This window comes from Phasianus colchicus, chromosome 2 (assembly GCF_987193195.1).
Source record: "Phasianus colchicus chromosome 2, bPhaCol1.hap1.1, whole genome shotgun sequence".
Classification (NCBI taxonomy): Eukaryota; Metazoa; Chordata; class Aves; order Galliformes; family Phasianidae; genus Phasianus; species Phasianus colchicus.
The window spans coordinates 96,323,543-96,342,660 of record NC_143437.1 but is presented as its reverse complement, the minus strand read 5'-3'; the positions used below and the strand labels follow the sequence as shown (position 1 = coordinate 96,342,660).

Here is a 19,118-nt window from a genome sequence, read left to right as displayed (position 1 = left end):
GGGGATTTTCAAATATTTGGATGCTTCTGGAAGGCCACCTTGGTACAAATTGGGCAGTGTGACCCAGAGGCTGCAAGGAAGTGACAGTGCCTACTGTGGGCTCCACTTCCTAAAATTAGAGCAGGAATCTTTGTTGTAACAAAGCTAAAGTATAAGCTTTTTAAGTAAGCGTTCAGATGTTTCAATCTAGTTCACACTATATTAGGAAAACTAAACAATTTCTGTGTAGGTTGTTCTGATAGAACCTGGAACATGCTAGATTTTCCAGATATTTAATTGGATAAGTGATGCAAACTAGTTTTAGGGAATCAAATCTTGGCATATTTAAGTTGAAAAGTTGACTAAAACCAAGTAATACTATGGACAGAAACTTGCCATCTGCATTTTTGTACCAGCCTCCATCCAGTATGTGCCAAGAACATGACAGGCACAATGAGACAACAGAATTCCTCCCTCCCCTAAGGAAACCTAAACCCCAACAGATATCACAGCCTGGAGCCCTTACAGGTGTTCAGCTTTGTGCATTAGGAGAGTCACTATAGTTCACAACAAATAAACTGAAGTATTTGAAGGGATTAGGAAGCCAATCAACTCAGATCAAAACTGTCCTCACACCCAGAGCTGCTGTACAACACATCCTTGAAGGCTGGGGAGGCGTCCAGCTCTGCTTCATGCCTCCAGGATCCTGCAGGAGAGCTGCCAGCAGCCTACATCTTTAGTATGTTATCATAGAATGGCCTGGGTTGAAAAGGACCACAATGATCATCTAATTTCAACCCCCTGCTATGTGCAGGGTCCCCAGCCACTAGACCAAGCTGCCCAGAGCCACATCCAGCCTGGCCTTGAATGCCTCCAGGGATGGGGCATCCACAACCTCCTTGGGCAACCTGTTATGCACCACATCTAATCCATACAGCCTTCAGATTTTAGCTGAGAACCATTTCCTCTTTAGAACGAGGTAGCAAATGCATACAAAACATAAAATCATCACAGAATGTTATGTTAGTTTCACCACTACTTTCATCCTTATTGAACCCAGGCAGACTTTTTCATGAAGGATGAGCTTTAGAGTTCGTTTACCCAGCTAGCATTCTTTCACCTGAGAGCTGTTCTTTCACATTGCAGATACAAGGGCACCACTTTACCACACGTACTTTCATATCCGTGGGACATTCTACAGAGTGTCACACAAAAAGACACAGGGACAATTTATAGCTAATGCACCCAGGTGCTTGACTGCTGTGTTGTAAGCACAATTCAATGAGGAGACCTTGCAAGATCATCCCCTGTGCTTGTTAGCAGCCAGCACAGGAAAGCCATGCTTATGCTGCATATTGACTGAACAATCAAAAGATGAGTGCCACATGCAACCAAAGCAGCACAGAGCTTTACAGTTCAGGAATGGGGGAAGTTTACAAATAAAGCCAATCTGGAGGGATTGGCTGTCTGTTACAAGGCTCCAAGTTTGCAGAAAAAACTTTGTCATTGCCCTTATATGAAATCTTTTGTAAGTGACATTTTGTTTGCTTCTAACAGTAAACAATTTAACCATTCATTTCTGCAGCTCTCTGCAGTATACTCTGCGTGCCAGGATTGGGTTTCTATGACAGTGGCTGAGCTCCCCGTATACCACCTCTACAATACAATGTTCAGGTGCAGACATATCTCCCTGCAAGTCACCAGAACCCTTCACAGACTTATGTGTATCCTTAGTCCTTTGTTCCACAAAGCATCACCATTTTGCACAAAAAAACCCTCACTTCACCCCGCTGTCTGCAACAAGCCTTTAAACTCAAGCTGATGTTTAGATTGGCAGGAGCTGAAATCATTTCCTTCCAAGCCACTGGGACTCGCTCACAACTCCTGAATGACTTCCCGTCATGTAAGCCCCAGGGGAGTCTGGGCACAGACCTAACTTAGGTCAGGGAAAAGCAAAGTCCAGAACAGGACTCATTCAGCAAAATCCAGTCTAACAGCTAGCACTAGATGATGGCAGTGACTTCCAATGGGACCAGAGTCTGCATACAGAGGCACCATCCACAAAGTCAGCCTCGACCTCTTTGGAGGAACTCAACTGCATTTTGGCTGAGACACTGATGTTAGCCACGGTGTTCTCGTCTTTGAGGGGGAACTGAGGAAGGATTCCCTGTCACAGGGTGGCTGGACAACTAACAGCATACACAAGTCTCAGCTCCACATCCACAGGAGAAAGCTCATTCTCCCTTGGGCTTCCTTTCAAAACCAATTAAATATCACCAGCTTGTGAATTTTTACAGGCAATAAGTTATTTACTGACACAAGTGGATACAACACTTCCCTCTCCATCTACTTCACCCTTTTATCTGCTATTATAAACAGGTGAGCTTACTTCCTCCCTTTTTTTGTTCATGTCCTTCTTATAATTAACATTACCAGCTTTTTCCAGCAGCATGACAAACACTTCATTCCTGATTGAAACTAAGTAGATCCAACAAGAAAAATCACCATATCCTGCTGGAGTTATACCAGCTCTAGAGGGATGATCTGGATAAAACATCTTTCCCTGAAATCCTACCCTGAAGCGTTGAAGAGATGGGTTCTGAATGTGAAACATCTTTTCCACCTTTCATCCATCTAAATAAATAAAATAAAATTCAATCAGCAAACACCGAGTACTTCTCTGTGGGTCGATAGGTAGTAAAACAATCTGAAAGAGTCCCTGACCTCAACTGAGTGACCTCCGAGATGATGCATGATCCCAAGCTCTGCCATTTGACCGGTCATGCAGCCAAGAGCACTCCCAGCCCAAAACCAGCCTTCTGTGAGCAGCTGCAGACAGAACTGAATCTGAACCCAGAGGCAGGGAGCCAGACCTCATTGATCTGATCTGGAGTTTGGTGGCTCAGTGGGGAGCCCGGAAACCTGGCTATAAAATCCTCCTTTATTTGCAGTGTCCCTTACAGAAAAGGGACTCTACTACTTTTAATTTGGTGCCTGGCAATGTGGCTTTCATTAGGAAGCTTCACATGAATGATTAGCTCGTAAATACACAATTAAATTTGAATCATTACTGTTCCAGTTATTGAAGTAGGCAGTGTTTGTTAGAATTTTGTTCTTTCATCATGGTCATTAATGTTACCTAAATGTCAAGCAAAAAGCATCTTTGTGTATATGATCATTTTACAGTCCTAATTTATTCACCGAGCAAAGGGCAGGAGTTTGCTGAATTACAAATGCAATTGTTTAGAGCAACTTAATGCAACTTTGCAAAAGCTGCACTCAGTTTGTTCAACATAGCATCCTAGGAGTTCCCATAGAAAAATATTGTGCCAGACACATTAAGTGCAAATTACATTATAAATTCATTCATAATTAAAACTACCATTTCTTTGCCTCCTGTCAGGCCCCACACTCTGCTGAACAGACATCCTTTGAATCCCAACTCTTTTTGTAGCACTTAGGTCTCTTCACACCACTAGGAAATGCACTTGCCTGAGAAACTGAGGCAGGAATGAGGCAGCATTTGCACAACCTCAAAACAATTAGTGAGGTACAAGAAACACAAGGAAGAACTTATTTGATGTGTGGGTGACAGCACTGGAATAGGCTGCCCAGAGATGTTGTGGAGTCTCCTCTGGAGATATTCAAGACCCACTCACCTGAAGATTTTCCTTTGCAACCTATGTAGGGAACCTGCTTTAGCAGGGGGCTTGGATTTGAGCTCCAAAGGTCCCTTCCAACTCCTACAGTTCTGTTTCTGTGATAACTGCTTTGGTGCTTTCCTTGAGACAAAGCCCCAGTTAATACAGTTCCTCTCCAAGAACACCCCAGCAGCTCCTTTGCCAGCCATACACAGCTGCACCCCATGCCAGCAGGGATGTCACCACCCCTGGAGCAGTCCACAAACTGCACCAGGAAGACACCAACATGTGATATGCTTCTCTGGCATGATACACAGCCCAAGTTTGTTCATCTAAGTTTCCTATCACTCATATTCCCCCTCTCACCCCCCCCCAACAAGAACATTATTTCTGGCCTGTGCTCTGTGGGACAGCACCTGCCTGGGACCCTGCTGGGCCAGGACATAGGTATAAGCTTTCCTTGTGAATGCGCAGTTTAAAGCAAGGTTATGATACCCTTGGTTAAAAGGACAGTAGAAGTGCAACTTAATTACCCAGTATTGTAAGGCAGCTATTCTGAGAGGCTGCAGAAGGAAATTGGCACTGTTTTGATGGAATATTCCACATGGTTAACAGCAATATTGTGCAACCTCTGAGAAGACAGGCAGTTATCTGTTTCTGTTGAAAGGTAAATGTGACGTATAAGGTGTTATTCATTCCTTACATGAAGCATAACTACATATTTTCAGGCTATGTAACTTATATTTTTAGATGAGGAAAAAAAGCAAAGCAAGAAAAATAAATTCTAAAGTTAAGCTGGAAACAAATTGGACACAATTTAAAAGGACAGTGGAAAAATACAGGATGAGAAGGCGATGGTAAGCTGCAAAGGAACAGAAAAGAAACAGAGCATTACCATGCACCACGAGTCAGCAGTGCCACACAAGTGGTCTGCAGGCTCACAGTGCAAAACGAACAGCCAAGCACAGGCTGACACCTAGGAGTGCAGGAGATGAAAAGCACCAAACAATTGCCAGGGTTTCTCAGCTCTAAGCTCTCAACAGGATATCTGAATGTAGCTGTAAGCAGTGGTTTTCAGATGTGGATAGGCAGAATGACTGGTGACCCAGGGAGTCAGCTCTTTGAGGAAAGACTGGATTAGCTGGGGGGGGCGTAGGCAGGTTAGGGGAGTTGAGAAGAGTCTTGGTAATCTTTTTTAAAGATGTAAAAAAAAGAAAAAAAATAAAGAGCCACAAAGCAGAAAAGACTTAGCTGGTCTGGCCTGGAAGAGAGCAGAACTATGCCTGTTCTGAGTCACTTTGGAAATTAGCATTTCCAAAGACTGAGCAGTCCTTACCATACTCCAAAAAGAACTCAAGACTACATGAGAATGGCGTACTCCAAACACACAGAATCATAAATCTCCAAGGTTGGAAAAGACCTTTAAGACTATCCAGACCGACTGCCCAGCTATCACCAGTGTTTCCCACTAAACCATGTCCCTCAGTACAACATCTAAATGTTTCTTGAACATCTGAGGATGGCCTTTGCCTGGCTGGCAAAAATAACACACCAGATGCTCAGAAGCATCCAGGGGAATGGAAGAGTTGCTCCTTTTGCTTACTGTGCTGCAGGTCGGTAAGGAAAGCCACTGGCCCATTTCTCAACATCAGCAGTGGCCAAACCTGACTACATGGGTTGGAAGGGACATCTGGAGATCATAGAGTCCAATCCCCCTGCTAAAACAGTTTCCCTACAGCAGGTGACACAGCTGGGCATCCAGACAGGAGCACATCCACTCACTGACTTATTTACTGGAAAGAAATTCAGCAGAAGGAGTGTCTTGACCAAGCACTGTTAGGCAGCACATGCAGCTCTGGGATGCAAAGGTCCCTGAGAGAGGCAGACCTTGCAGAAGGTTCCAGATGCTTTTACAGTGCTTGGTCCACTTACACCTTTGTCTTTTGTTGTGCACTGAAAAATGTCTCTGTTAGACATCTACTAGCTCACACCACTGCTAATTCTCCCCCAAGCAGCTTGCTAGTCACAGCAAGATAGCTAAAGCAACACTCATTACTTTGTGAACAAGATAAAAAAAATGCAGCTAAACTGTACAAAGGAGTCACTATTTGAAATGCTTTCCAAGTGCCTAAGACAGAAATACCTAAACTCTACTTGGAAAGGTTGTGAGCACTGTTCCACAGTACTGTATATTGTCTATCCCCATCCATGGACTAAAGTTGCACAGAAAACACACTTCTACTTCCATGTCAGATATACCCACAAAGATACTTTATAGATGATATTAAATCCAGGTCTTGACTAAAGCAAGTGGCACAGGTGAAATACCTTAAAACAAGAAAGCCCATTAATTTCTTCAGCATTCTTGTAGGAGTCCAGCTATGCCCAGACTTCAATTCAAAATCATAGCTTACCACACAGAAAATGGGCTCTTCTCTTTGTCATGTTTTTAATCATCAGTCATCCAACTTGCCCTTGGCAGCAATAAAAACTGGCTGTGTGTTTAACCTGTCTCTGACAAGGCTGCCTCCTAGAAGGAAGCAGGGCCAGGAGGCAGGGAGATGTGGCTGATGGTACAGGGGCTGCAGCAGCCTGGAGCACACCGCCTGTCTGTGCCAGGTGCTGCCACTGCAGCAAAAAAAAAAACAATTATGCCCATCAGTTTTTAATTAGGAAATGATGTGTGATTTACAAGGCTTAGTGCTGTGTGAAATTTTAACAAGTTGGTACTGCTGTTCCAGAATCATATTAGCAGCAACTTTTTCTTCCCCTTCCCACAGAGTCCTTTAAGCAAGTAATTCAGACAAAAAGCAAAAGTCTTTTGTCTGGGTTTTAATCCTAACTAGTAGAGCAGTTTATGTGCTTCTTTCATTCTTTTTCTCTTGTTACTTTTTAAATAACAATATAGTTTCTTCCCTGCAGCCAGCAGTGCTAAATACATCTGTCTGAGCTCCAGCCTACTTTATCAGGATCTAAGTTTTGCTTGAAAGGCATAAAAAGAAGCTTGCAAAGGCTGGAAAAGGAAACCACACATCTAGCAGTCAGAGACTATTTCTGCATGAAGGGCTATGGATGGCACAGACTCAACATCTCCTACCAGCAGCATAAACCTACAGCCCTCTCCCCAGCTCCATCCACTACTTACTGCTGCTCCAACCTGCATCCTTCTGAGAATAATTTTTTTCTAATATCCAACCTGAACCATCCCTGGTACAGTTTCAGGCCAATGTACCATTCAGTCATCAACCACAGAAAGTCCAGCAAGGTCACAACATCTTTAGAAATGCCCCCTGGAGATATCCAGCCAGACCATATGGGACCAGCCCCATAGCATAATGTTGCTCAGAGGAAAGTGGGGTGCACACACAGTACTGATAGTGGGTACCTTGAAAGCAGCCTACAGCATGCAAAACTAAATTTATGGAAGGTTAACTGGTTGTTTGGGATGTAGCTATGGCCTGTCACTTCAGATAAAGCTCTTACTAAAGCAGTTCCCCCTACACAAATAAGCCCTAAACAAAATGCAGGCTCCACTCACTGTACACATACAAGGGTTTAAAGAAGAAATGAGAATAAAAGTCAGTGAGGCTCCACTTGGACTACTTTAGCAAGAACAGCAGTTTCAAAAGCAAGAAGTCTGAAAGATTCGTGCTACCCTTGCCTTCTGGGAGAAATACAAAAGGTAAAAGGCTGGTATAGCATTTCAGACTTAGAGGCATGAAGTTATGGCTTTAAATAGATGTTGGAAACGTCTCTTCATCAAATACGCTAAATGGATACCTGTAGGCTTGGAATTAAAACAGCAATTCAAGGTGTAAAATCTTAGAATCATAGAATCACTTATTATATATATCATCTTATGATTCTATATATCCAAATACATAAGTTATGAGCAGCTTGACCATCAGTTTCTTATGGAGTTCAATTGCTTCCTCCAACACAACACCTCCACATAAAGAGGCAAGCATAACATTCAGTGACAGGCAGACCCAAACCTTGCTCCTGTACCCTCCTGATCAGGTGCAACCTGAGGAACCCCCTGGATCACCCAAGCCTCCATGAATCTCAAGTTCTGGAGCATAACAGGGCAATTAGCAAGCATCTTATGGGAAAGTGCTCAAGCTGTCTATGGAAATGAAAACCAATCATTAATAGGCAGAAGCTAAAACAGAAACTATAATAATATATTCTACTTCCACTAAGCCAAATAAGAGCTGTATTTATATCTTTAAAAAAATCTTTCTGATCACTCACACTTTAAATAACTTCTTTCAAAAACATAAATATATATATTTAATATCTACATCTACCCAAAACGATGAAAACATTAAGGCTGCCCCACTATGGGATTTGACTATTTCTTGATGAAGATGACTCGTAAAATCTGAATTAAATTACTTCTGAAATGCAATTAAAAATGCTGCCTGTGGTCTGAAAGCATTGAAATATCAGTAAATGTCAATACACTATTAAATCACACCATCCTTAGAACCTGCAGCTCCCAGGTTCAGATTCAGCATTTGAGTCTGTGTAATTCAAATTTTGCCTTTCCTTAAGCTGAATAAAACATGACCTGTGTCTGTTTGCTCTGCATATCTCATTCACTGTAGCTCGTTTCCATGCAAATCTCAAAGGAAAATTCAGTAAAATATAGATGAAGATTGTGGGATGTTTGTCCTCCAGGGTGACTTGACTTCTGCCTTTTAAAGCATCTCACTATTGATCACGCTACTAAAGTGCTTTTTTTTATTATTATTCATTTTGTTGCTGTTATTTTATTATTTACTGCACCTAAACCCAATTGCTTCTGTTCATTGGGGTGGACAGTTGGACTAGATGATCTTAGAGATCTTTTCCAGTCTTAATGATTCTGGCTGAGCATGGTTGTCCAAGGATAATGGTGTGACAAAGCACTGATTGAACACATGGAAGGCTCTGAATAAAACAAGCACCAGGTAAGGGAACACATACCTTAAATGTTCCTATCTGCTATAGGTGAGGGAGGAGGTGCCCTGCAGAGCAGAAACTGGAAGCTTTATCAGGAACAGAAAAGTCTGGTCCAATTCCTTCAGTTGCCTCAGGCATTCAAGCTAGCTTCTTAATTCAGTCACTTAAATTAACTCCAGGGTCCCTCTGGGCTTCTTTCTACTTCCAAGAAGCCAAGCTACAAAATCCACATGGCAAACCCTAGAAAGCTGAGGAGTTCATGTTCCCATTCAGAGGCTCTTGTCCTACTCCCTGTACAGCACATTATTTACCCTAAGAGTGAACAGCATTGACCTGCAGAAGACAAAATCCCTTGGGGCACATGGTCTGCACCCTATAATAAGAGCAGGCAAACTGAAGAAGGGAGGAGTGGGATAGCCCACCAGAACCAAACACTGCTGCATTCAGCTCTATGCACCTGGAGGGAATCTCAGAATTTTGTTCCTTAAGGCTATGAGGGAAGAACATTTCTTCTCTATCGCAGAATTAAAGATGTGATCTATTGGTTTTCTCACTCCTGTCAAGGGAAGGCTGAATATCACCATTCTCTTTCTTCAAAAGCTTAAGCATCTGCTTACCAAAAGCTTCACTATTTCTTCACCCTTCCAAAAAGTCACTGTAAGGAACAGTCTGATAATAGATTCCTGCATCTCACATTTCAGATCCTTAATGTCTGCAGATCACTGCTCCCTCTCCGTGTCAGGTAGCTGAGGACAAGGTTTCCCAAACCCCGTCACACCTCATGGAGGAGGCTGTCCCACAGCTTGCACCCATGTAACACCAAGCCTACTAGCACGTGGTCCCAGCTCCAGCTGGTGAAGGAAAGCACAAAGGAAGCCTGGCTATGGGTGGGCAGCTCTGAGCAGCTGATGGAATTAGAGAGGCAGGCTTTGCCCTCAGCACTGGCCCTTTCAGCAGAAAGGGGGGAAAAAAACACCATAAATTTTGGTTTCTTTTCTCTGAGGATCTGTCAAATACATTAGCAGCCAAGCAACAAAGGGAATTCTCCGTTTGAGTACTTGTCATCAAAATGAGTGAGGAATCAGAAAAACAGCAAAAGCAGAGGATGACTGACAGGACTACATTTTTACTGCAAAAAAAAATACAATTTCATGTAAGCAGCAGGTCACTTTTAGACTTCAGGAATGTTTGTATGAAGGCTCTGCTCAGTGACTTCATATAATGGGTTACAGAATACCTAAATGGCTATGCACAAGGGCTGCTTTGAAAGTAATGCCTCTTCTCAATGTTTGCTGAACGTTTATGGAAACCAAACATCTACAGTTCAGCAGTGGTGATAGCAATACAAGAGACAAACCACATTCTACATGGCTGTGCAGATTTATTTTTTATTTTTATTTTTTTTTAATGAGCACAGCATACAGGCTCTTGTTCATCACTGGTGAAAATTCACAGCCAATGGTGGTGAGCATGTTGAAAAACAATGTTTTGTAGCTGAGAATTTGCTCTCTCAAATAGTGTTATTGTGGTCTTTTGTGGTACTATTGTGGTACCTGTTGAAGTTTTCATGGAAAGAAATAGGAAGCAACACTTCTGGAGCAACCTACATGTCTTTACAAATAGATACGATGATGTGTAAATAATGTCCATAATAACTACTGCTTTAATCTGATTTCATTACATGCTCCTCACATCCATAACATGAACATGTTAATCTTCAGTACAGATTAAGCATGACCTAAATTTTGCCCTGTTCCCTGTGCACTGGTGCAGGAGAAAGGCTGTGTGCAGTCACACAGCTCAGGAACAACCGTGGGAAACTGCAGACATCTCAGGAATCCACTCCACGTGAGCCTTGGGCTGCCCACTGCCACCTGTGCAGAAACATCCAGCTCCTTTTTACATTTCCTTTTCAGCCACTTTGCAGATGCAGGCATCCTGTGGAAAAATCAGCACAGACGCAACGATGTCTGCACTATTCCAACCACCTTGATGCCATGTCAGGCAGAACATCAGGGCAAGGCAGGAGGGAGCAAGCACAAGGGAGAGAAGGAAAACAGGTCATGCAAAGCAGAAATAAAAATGCAAAACAAAAGCCACAACAGAAAAGATCAAGAACAAAAGAAGCAAATTCAGGAGACAGGCACCAGCAAACTTGACAGGTGAAGCGATGCGAGGCACTGTGTACTACTGGGTTTCAGTAGATATGATGATGCTCTCGTTTCTATCAAAATGGCTGTTGCATGAATGCCTTCATTGTTCCTCTTTATCTGCCTCTGCTGACATAAGGCTCCCATCCTGGGACAGCAGGCAGCCATTCAGAACGTAGCAATCAGAAGTGTCTGCTGAGAGCAACACTGACAGATGGGCACTGCTGGATTTAACCATGCTGGCTTGCAGCGCTCCTGCTCACAGTGCTGCACATGGCTGTAAGCTGCCCTCCTTGGTTTCTTTGGCAATCGCAACCCCAGGGATTAGGCAGCAAACTGAGCACCTGCTCAGAACAGGTTTGGCAAAGGACAGAATAATAAGGAAGTGCAGAATGGAGAATAGACAGGACCCCAGCATGGGGCTAGGGACTAGCATGAGATATCCCATTTACAAAGCTCACAGGTTCCAAATGCATCAGGAATCCTACACAGCATCTCCATAAGGCTAGAGTTCATCTGACTAAATGTGAATGTCAACATCAGAGTTAATCACCAGCATCACCTGCACCATTCACAGAGAGAAATGGGCACTTGGCAGATCCCATCTGTTCCACTGCAAGCTGGTATCTCTGCCAGCTAGATGAGCTGCCCCTTCCCCTTCATTAGCCAGAACCTGGGGTTACCAGTCCAGGTACAGATTTCTCTGCCATAGGCATGGAAACATCAGTGAAATGAAATTAATCCCAGGACAACACACGTGACACTTGCTTGTCATGCTGCCACATGCCAGTTCTGTGCCAGCAGCTCTTTGTCCAAGATGAATAAATATCCCTTTGACAATTTGATAATTAAAATTAAACATCTTCAGCACCACGTCAATGGAAAACTGAGGGTAATAGCTTTATGTAATAATTAACAACTGCTTGGGGAGATTATTCAATAAGCTTTAAGGGCAGCATTATTTGTCATACACCTGTCCTAATCAAGATCAACAACAAGAAGATGTGGCTGCCCTGTGGGAAATTACTCATCTTGCAGGCAGCACTGGAAGAAAAGTCGTGACTATTCTCATAATTGGGCACTTGGAGATAAGGTCAAGAAGATACCAGGGAGTCAGGGTGCGGGCGTTATGATGTTTATGGGCTTCAAAGAGAAAACAATCTAGTTTCAGGGATCTGTACCCAAAGCACCTTGTCATGAGTGCAACAGAAGCACCCTGCAGAGGCAGGCCATAGCGACACTGGAAGCACAGTAAGGACACTTAACATCTTGCTAACCCTCTGCTGTCTGACACCCTTCTCCAATGGGAAGCAGAGCCACCAGCAGTACCAAGCATTAGGAACCTTTTGTTCTGTAGAGGGAGCCACAGACCTGTAATGTGCAATGAGGCTAAAAATATTGTTGGGAAGCATGGGCCTAGGTAGCAAAGGACACAGTGGTGATTCAGTTTATAATTAAACTTCCTGTTAGAAATATCAAAGTTCCTCTGATAACACTGGCAATTATACTTCTGACTCACCTAGCTGTTACTGTAACCAGGCAAAATAAAAGCTTTTTTGATCCTGAAGGTATAAATAATTAAAGAAACTATTGTTTTGAAAGAGTACCTGGCATTTCACGGTTACTGAAACACCATCAAAATAAATAGCTACACGCAGAGAAAAACACTACTTTCTACTTGAGAATAGCAGCTTTTATTACGACATGTATTACCTCAAAGAGAGTGATAAAGCATCCATTCATCCCTCATGTAGAAGAGATGTACCACTCATCCATTCCTGTTTCCATCAAGGTTAGCCTACGGGGACAAACAGACCATTACTAGTTAGATGCTAATAAGGAATCAAAGAAGAATGAATGTTGGAAAAAGTGTCTGAGATCACCTTGTGTAACCACCAACCCAATCCCCAGCATGCCTACTGACCACGTCCCTCAGTGCCACATCTCCATGGCTCTTGAACACTTCCAGGAACAGTGACTCCACCATCTCCCTGGGCAGCCTGTGCCAGTGCCTCACCACTCTTTTGGAGAAGAAATTTCCCTTAATATCCAATCTTAATCTCCCCCGGTATAGCTTAAAACCATTATTTGTCATCCTATCACAGTTACCTGGGAGAAGAGGCTGACCCTCATCTCACCACAACCTCCTTTAATATGATTGTAGAGAGTGACAGGACCTCCATCAAGCCTCCTCTTCTTCAGACTGAACAATCCCAGTTCCCTCACTCTCAGGCCTTTCTTATGGGGTCCCCCTGGGGAATGGCTTAGAAAGTCTTGTTCACCTGTCACGCATGCTTTAGTTTTCTTGTAAGTTAGTGCTGTCTCAAGGCCTGGTGCCCTGGGGCTGCAAGCGCTGCCGCAGATGAACCTCCACTGCCTAAAGCTCACCCTCTTGGTTCTGAGTAATGGAAGCTTTCACCCCCAGCAGAAAAACATATGGGCCCTACAGCCCTCCCCAGCAGAAGGTGACCATTCCCCAGGGGGACAAGGCGCTTGTCCGCAGGCCCAGAGCAAAAGCTACATCAGTTCAGTCAGCCCTTTACTGCAAGGCTCTCAGGGCCCTCACGAGAAAGGGTTTGTTCTCTTCTAAACAAGAACACAATGTTTTTAACTTGCCTCTGAGGAGGCCTGGCACAGGATCAGCAAGGCCAAAGGCCTGAGCCAGCACGGTGGCACCTCGAGCTGCAGGGAAACATGAAGGCAGCTCATTAATTAGAGCAGGTTTGTAAGGGCCTCGCAGCCTGCCCTCACCCTCATTACCGGGCCTGGTGAACAGCAAAGGCAGCACCAAGTGGCTCGCTTGTCACCACAGCCCACTTGTCCCTCTTGATGAGCCTCTCACATCTCTGTTTTACTTAAGAACCTGATTTTGGAAGCACAAAAGACCCTGATTAGCAAAACTGCTGCAACAGAATTTGGGGAAACACAAACATACAGCTCTTCTGAAAAAGCACGCTACATGCTGTGAAACCAAAGGCAGATTACCGGCAAGAACTCTATTTTTAGTTGTACCATGCAATAATACTCGCAAATTCCAAGTAAATTTACTGGTACATATTTGAGAGGCAGCCTGCGGCCCCAGCTTTGTCAACAACTGGTAGCTACAGGCTCAGCACCTGCAGCACTGCACTGTTCTCCACTGTTTCCATAGGGCTTCTGGTTGGCTCTGCCAGTCAGCACACATGGGATGAGCTGACACCAGATAGACATTCTATGCTTTTAACGTGTGGGAAGCAAGATGTAAATTGTCCCAATGAAATGGTGAAAGGGACACAGCTAAGGCTGTAGAAGCAGTTTTCAAAGCAGGCTGCTTGCAGCAGCTCCAAACACCACAGTTGCTGGAAAGCTTTCCCCAGACCTGAGCAGCCACAAAGCAGCACCAAGCTGCTGATTAGCTGTGCTGAGACAGATGCTGCTAATGAGGGCTTGCTCTACCCCACTATTGGAGCAGCATGAAGAGCAAGGCACAGGAGTTGTACAGGACAGCATTACTCTATCACACCTCTGGCAGCTACATCCCCAAACCCGTCCCATGAGCTGCTCCATGGTGAGCCCTCAATTTTGACAGCTCCATTCATAGTCCAGTGCTTTAAGTGAGCTACCAAGCTCAGCAATACATGTGCTCTACAGGTGAAGCTACTCAAAACAAGAGCTGCCTTCCACCTGGGTTAAATACTAGCCAGTGTTCCAGTTAACAGCAGGGAGAGGGCAGGCACGTATGTTGAGACCTGCTAAACCTATCATTAACACTTCACCCCAGATTCACTGTGCAATTAAACCCGATACAAGCTATTCCTATACTGACACCATCCCGAGAGGAGGTTTTACAGAACAAAATGAAGAACTCACCTCTACTACCTTCTCATTGCTGCACCCTCCCATTCACCCCAGGATTTCAAATATCAAGTCCACCTTCCTGTTTGGATTCATTTTATTCTACAGAAGGCTGAAAAGAGACGTAACCCTGATAGCTGCAGGAAGACTCTAACAGACATCAGGCTCTCCCCTTCTCAGGGGTCTCGAGACAGCACCTTGGGAAGTCAGTCTCCCCAGGAGCTACACAACTGACTTGTGATGGCTGGGAAAGGGCAGAGCAATGAGCAAAAGGAAGTGTCAGCAGGTCTATCATTTATTAAAACGCATGGCACAGATACTAGGAACATTCCCATCTTCAGTTGTGTTGCATAGTGACATTCAGGTCAGTGAGTACACTGTATGTGGCATGTTTGCACTGCTGCAGGAGCAGCACTTATACTGCAGAACAGGCAGCCTCCCCAAAACTCCCAGCAGTGCAGATCACATAGCCTGCTGTGAAATCTTGTGCAGAGCGTGATTTGTGCACATACTCTAATCCTGCACTCAGCAAGTAAACAGGATGTCCTGTATTCAAGTATAGGAATACATTCCATGTCCTTCCAGAAGGGAAGCTCCAGCAGCCCAGCTCTCACCCAGATGTGACACTCACACAGCACTAAAGGAGGGCAGGCAGGGTGTTCACCCACACAGCTAAGATCCTTACACAGCAGCCCCCTGCTGACAGCCAAATGCAATGCTTGCTCCAGGGAACCTGCAGGCAGACACAGAGCATCACAAAGCACGATCATAGAATCCTTAGAGTTGTAAGGCACCTCCAAGAGCCATCTAGTCCAACTCCTCTGAGGTGAACAGGGACACCACAGCTAGATTAGGTTGCCCAGGGCCTGATCCAGCCTTGCCTTGAAAGCCTCAAAGGACAGGGCATCAACCAGAGCTCCGGGCAAGCGGATCCAGTGCCTCCCCACCCTCACTGTAAAAGACTTTTCCCTGTATCTAACTTAAATCTACCCTCCTCTCTGAGCTTGAAGCCATTTCCCCTTGTGCTATCACCACAGACCCCAATAAAGAGTTTGTCCCCTTCTTTCTTGTAGCTCCCCTTTAGATAAGGAAAGACCACCTTCAGGTCAGCTCACAGCCTTCTCTGGGCTGGACAGCCCCAGCTCTGTGTCCTCATAGGAGAGGTGTTCCATCCCTCGGATCATTTTCGTGGCCCTTCTCTGGACACACTCCACCAGCTCTATATCTCTCCTGTACTGATGACTCCACATCTGGATGCAGTACTCCAGGCGAGGTCTCACCAGCACAGAGTAGAGGGGCAGGATCACTTCACTCAACCTGCTAGTCACACATCTTTTGAAGCAGCCCAGGATACAGTTGTCTTTCTGGGCTGTGAGGGCACATTGCTGGCTTAGGTCCAGCTTGCCATCCATCATTACCTCCAGGTCTTTTTTGGCAGGGCTGCTCTCAATGCTCAGTAATGATGGTCTCAACCCAGGTGTAAGACCTTGTATTTGGATTTGTTGAACCTCATGAGGTTTACCTGGGCCCACTGCTCAAGCCTGTCTAGGTCCCACTGAATAGCACCCCTTCTCTCTGGTATGTCAACCACACCTCACAGTTTGGTGTCAGAAAACTTGCTGAGGGCGCACTCCATCACACTGTCAGTGTCACCAATGAAGATATTGAAGAGTATCGGCCCCGGCAGCAAGCCCAGGGGGACACTGCTTGCCATAAATCTGCATCCAGACATTGAGCAATTGACCACCGCTCTCTGGACTCGACCCAGCAGTCAATTCTTCATCCAAAGAGTCCATCCATCAAATCCATCTCTTTCCAATGTGGAGAGAAGGATGTTGTGGGGTACTGTGTCAAAGGCCTTAGATGACATCAGTGGTTCTTGTCCATTGATGCAGTGACACCATCATAAAAGGCCGCCAGCTTGGCCAAACAGGATTTGCCCTTGGCAACGCCGTGCTGGTTCTCCCTTATCAGCTCCCTGTCTTCCGTGTGTCTTAGCATAGCTTCCAGCAAGATCTGTTCTATGATCTTCCCCCGCACAGAGATGAGTCTGATAGGTCAGTAGTTCCCCGAGCCATTTTTTATCCTTTTTAAAGATGGGTATGATGTTTCCTTTTTTCCAGTGACCAAGGACTTCACTTGATTGCCACAACTTTTGAAATATCAGAGTGTGGCTTGGCAGCCACATCAGCCAATTCCCCTAGGGACCTGGGATGCATCTCATCTGAACTCATAGACTTGGGGATGTTCAGGTTCCTCACAGTGAGAGGGACATTGCTTCCCCAATCCCCTCCTACCAAACCAAAAGTCTGAGGGCTGTGTGGTGAGACTTCCTTCCTTACCAAGGAAGACAGAGGCCAAAAGGTTAAGTACCTCAGCCTTCTCCTTAAATCTTAAGTTTCCTTCTCCTTAGTCCTTAGATTAACTACTATGGCAGATCCTAACTCAAAGAGAAATAACGTTTGAGTTAGCAGAGTGCATGCACAGGGACAGGAGCTAGAAGTAAGCCCAAGCCCACCTGCAGCAGTGAGGGTACAGCTGCTGCAGGAGGCTCAGATGTGGAAGAGATCCCCAGCCAGATGTGCAATCCCCCAGGCACAGCAGCATCCATCCAACAAACCTCCACAGGCTCATATCATCACAACCCCAGGGACCAGCTCTATGTTGGTAATGGAGAAGCCCATCTCTAGATAGCTCTCTTCAAGCAGAATTTCTTCATCATTGCAAACAACTTCTCTCCTAAGCAGGGCAAGCCCCCCCCTCCTCCCCATAGCCTGAACAGCTCTAAAAGCTCTGCTCAAATTTATGACCATATTAAAATCAGTCTCAATCCTTTTTCTTGCCTTATTTAGGGACATAAGCAGTGAAATAAATCTGCTGCCTAAATATCTACACAACAATATTTAACATTTCATTTGAAACATTATTTTTGCTTTAATCAATTTAAATGTATCCGAGCCATTCTGTTATTTCACATGTAAAGCTGGGATTTAGTGGTGGGAAGTGCAGTATCACAGTTAAGTAATGAAAAAGCAGCAAGATTAAAACCTTCTCATGAAGTTAGCCTACTTGACATAGTAAATAGCTTCTCAATTTAAGAAGGGATAAGCATTTTATAGAAGCGTATCAAGAAAGAACCCTGTTATGTTCTCCAGTGCTTGCCAGTTTTAGTTCATACACAGCAATAAATCCAGTCTTGTTGCTTTCTATATATCTACATACATTTACAGCACTATCAAGTGCAAATGTGATGCTATATCAGTAGAATATACAGTTTCCAAAAGCAGTAATTGAAACTGCAAAGTTACTATTAAGCCTTGTACGTGTTTTGTTTGAAGCTGCTACAGAATCCAATACCCAATTAATACTTCAATTCCCTTTTAGGAGTGAATTGCATTTAGCCCTTCTTATAGCTGAGAGCATTTAAGTGGCATCACAGAAATTCACAACCAAAACAATCATCTGTAAATAAGAACACTGGGCCCTGCCAGCATCTCTGTTGTGCCATGCTCATTTCTAGCTCACTGCTTAAGAACAACGCTGCTGAAGTTACCTGATGACAACTCCCTGCCTCACACTACTCCGAAAGCAAATTCATAGAGGAGATAAATCATTTAATTAAATACCAGGAGAGAGGTACATGGAATCTGGCTGTCAGTGCTGTGCACAGAACCCAGCTAAAACTGAAGCGCATGGCAACCTGAGCCTGCTGTTCAGTTGTGTCTTGAGCTGGAAAACACGTCAGTGTCTTGCAGAGCACTGATTCAGGGTGGGAGGATGGAGATGAGTTCTGAAGCACTGACACAAATACACATACTGAAAGCTTCTGGATAACAGAAAAACTAAACATTACATAAAACGGCACAAAGGGAGTGAGAAAGCCACAAGAAAGAGGCAGAGCATGTGTGCACTGCAAGAACTGGCTTGCCTGAAGACTTTTTCTGCTACAGAGATAACCTGCAACCCCCCTTCTCTCAGTAAGAGTTCAGCCTTTAATCAATTCCCTTAGCAGACTTCATTACCCAGTAATTCATCTGATAACACCAGCTGGCCTAGTTACTACGATGAGCTTCTAGGGGAAAAAAGGGTTTAACTCTAGTATATTGCACTAGAGGAAGTAAAGACCACAAGGCTCATCCTGGATTTTACCAGCAGCACTTGACGGTTCTGGAGGGTGTAACAGGAACAGCAGCACCCCCTAGTCCCAAGAACGGGAACAACTCAGAAGACCATTTATTTTGGAAGCTCAGCACCCCCAAGCTGCAGATAAGCAAGAACTGCAATCTCTCACATCAAGTCAAATCCTACAAAACTTGGAAGTACAAATTACTTACTGATAACTGACAGCAGGAACTGGTCTGGAATGCTTCCTCCCCTGCCTGAGAAGCACAGGGGGAATCCAACAAGTGTGTATCTAACACAGGACTCTTCCCTCCGTAGTCAAGAGAAAAAAACTGCAGACACAGGTATTCAGCATCAACCAAGTGCTCCCAAGTGCTGTAAGGCATAAGCACCTCCCCGTCGTTCACTGTCAAACAAAGCAGTGCTGCCTGTGGCATGAGCAGTA

General features: G+C 44.5%; 1 long non-coding RNA gene across 7 annotated transcripts; it reads right to left on the bottom strand.

Moving 5' to 3' along the window:
- Positions 1-9,636: 9,636 nt before the first annotated feature.
- LOC116240624 (uncharacterized) lies at positions 9,637-17,929 on the bottom strand. Of its 7 annotated transcripts, none has more exons than XR_004169348.2 (4): positions 16,145-17,929; positions 15,183-15,284; positions 12,431-12,515; positions 9,637-10,505 (listed from the first exon to the last, which is right to left on the bottom strand). It is a non-coding gene; the product is annotated as an uncharacterized LOC116240624 (long non-coding RNA). The 7 variants fall into 7 exon arrangements; XR_016464534.1 differs by lacking the exon at positions 16,145-17,929 and adding an exon at positions 16,074-16,140; XR_016464533.1 differs by lacking the exon at positions 16,145-17,929 and adding an exon at positions 15,651-16,067.
- Between the last annotated feature and the right edge of the window lie 1,189 nt (positions 17,930-19,118).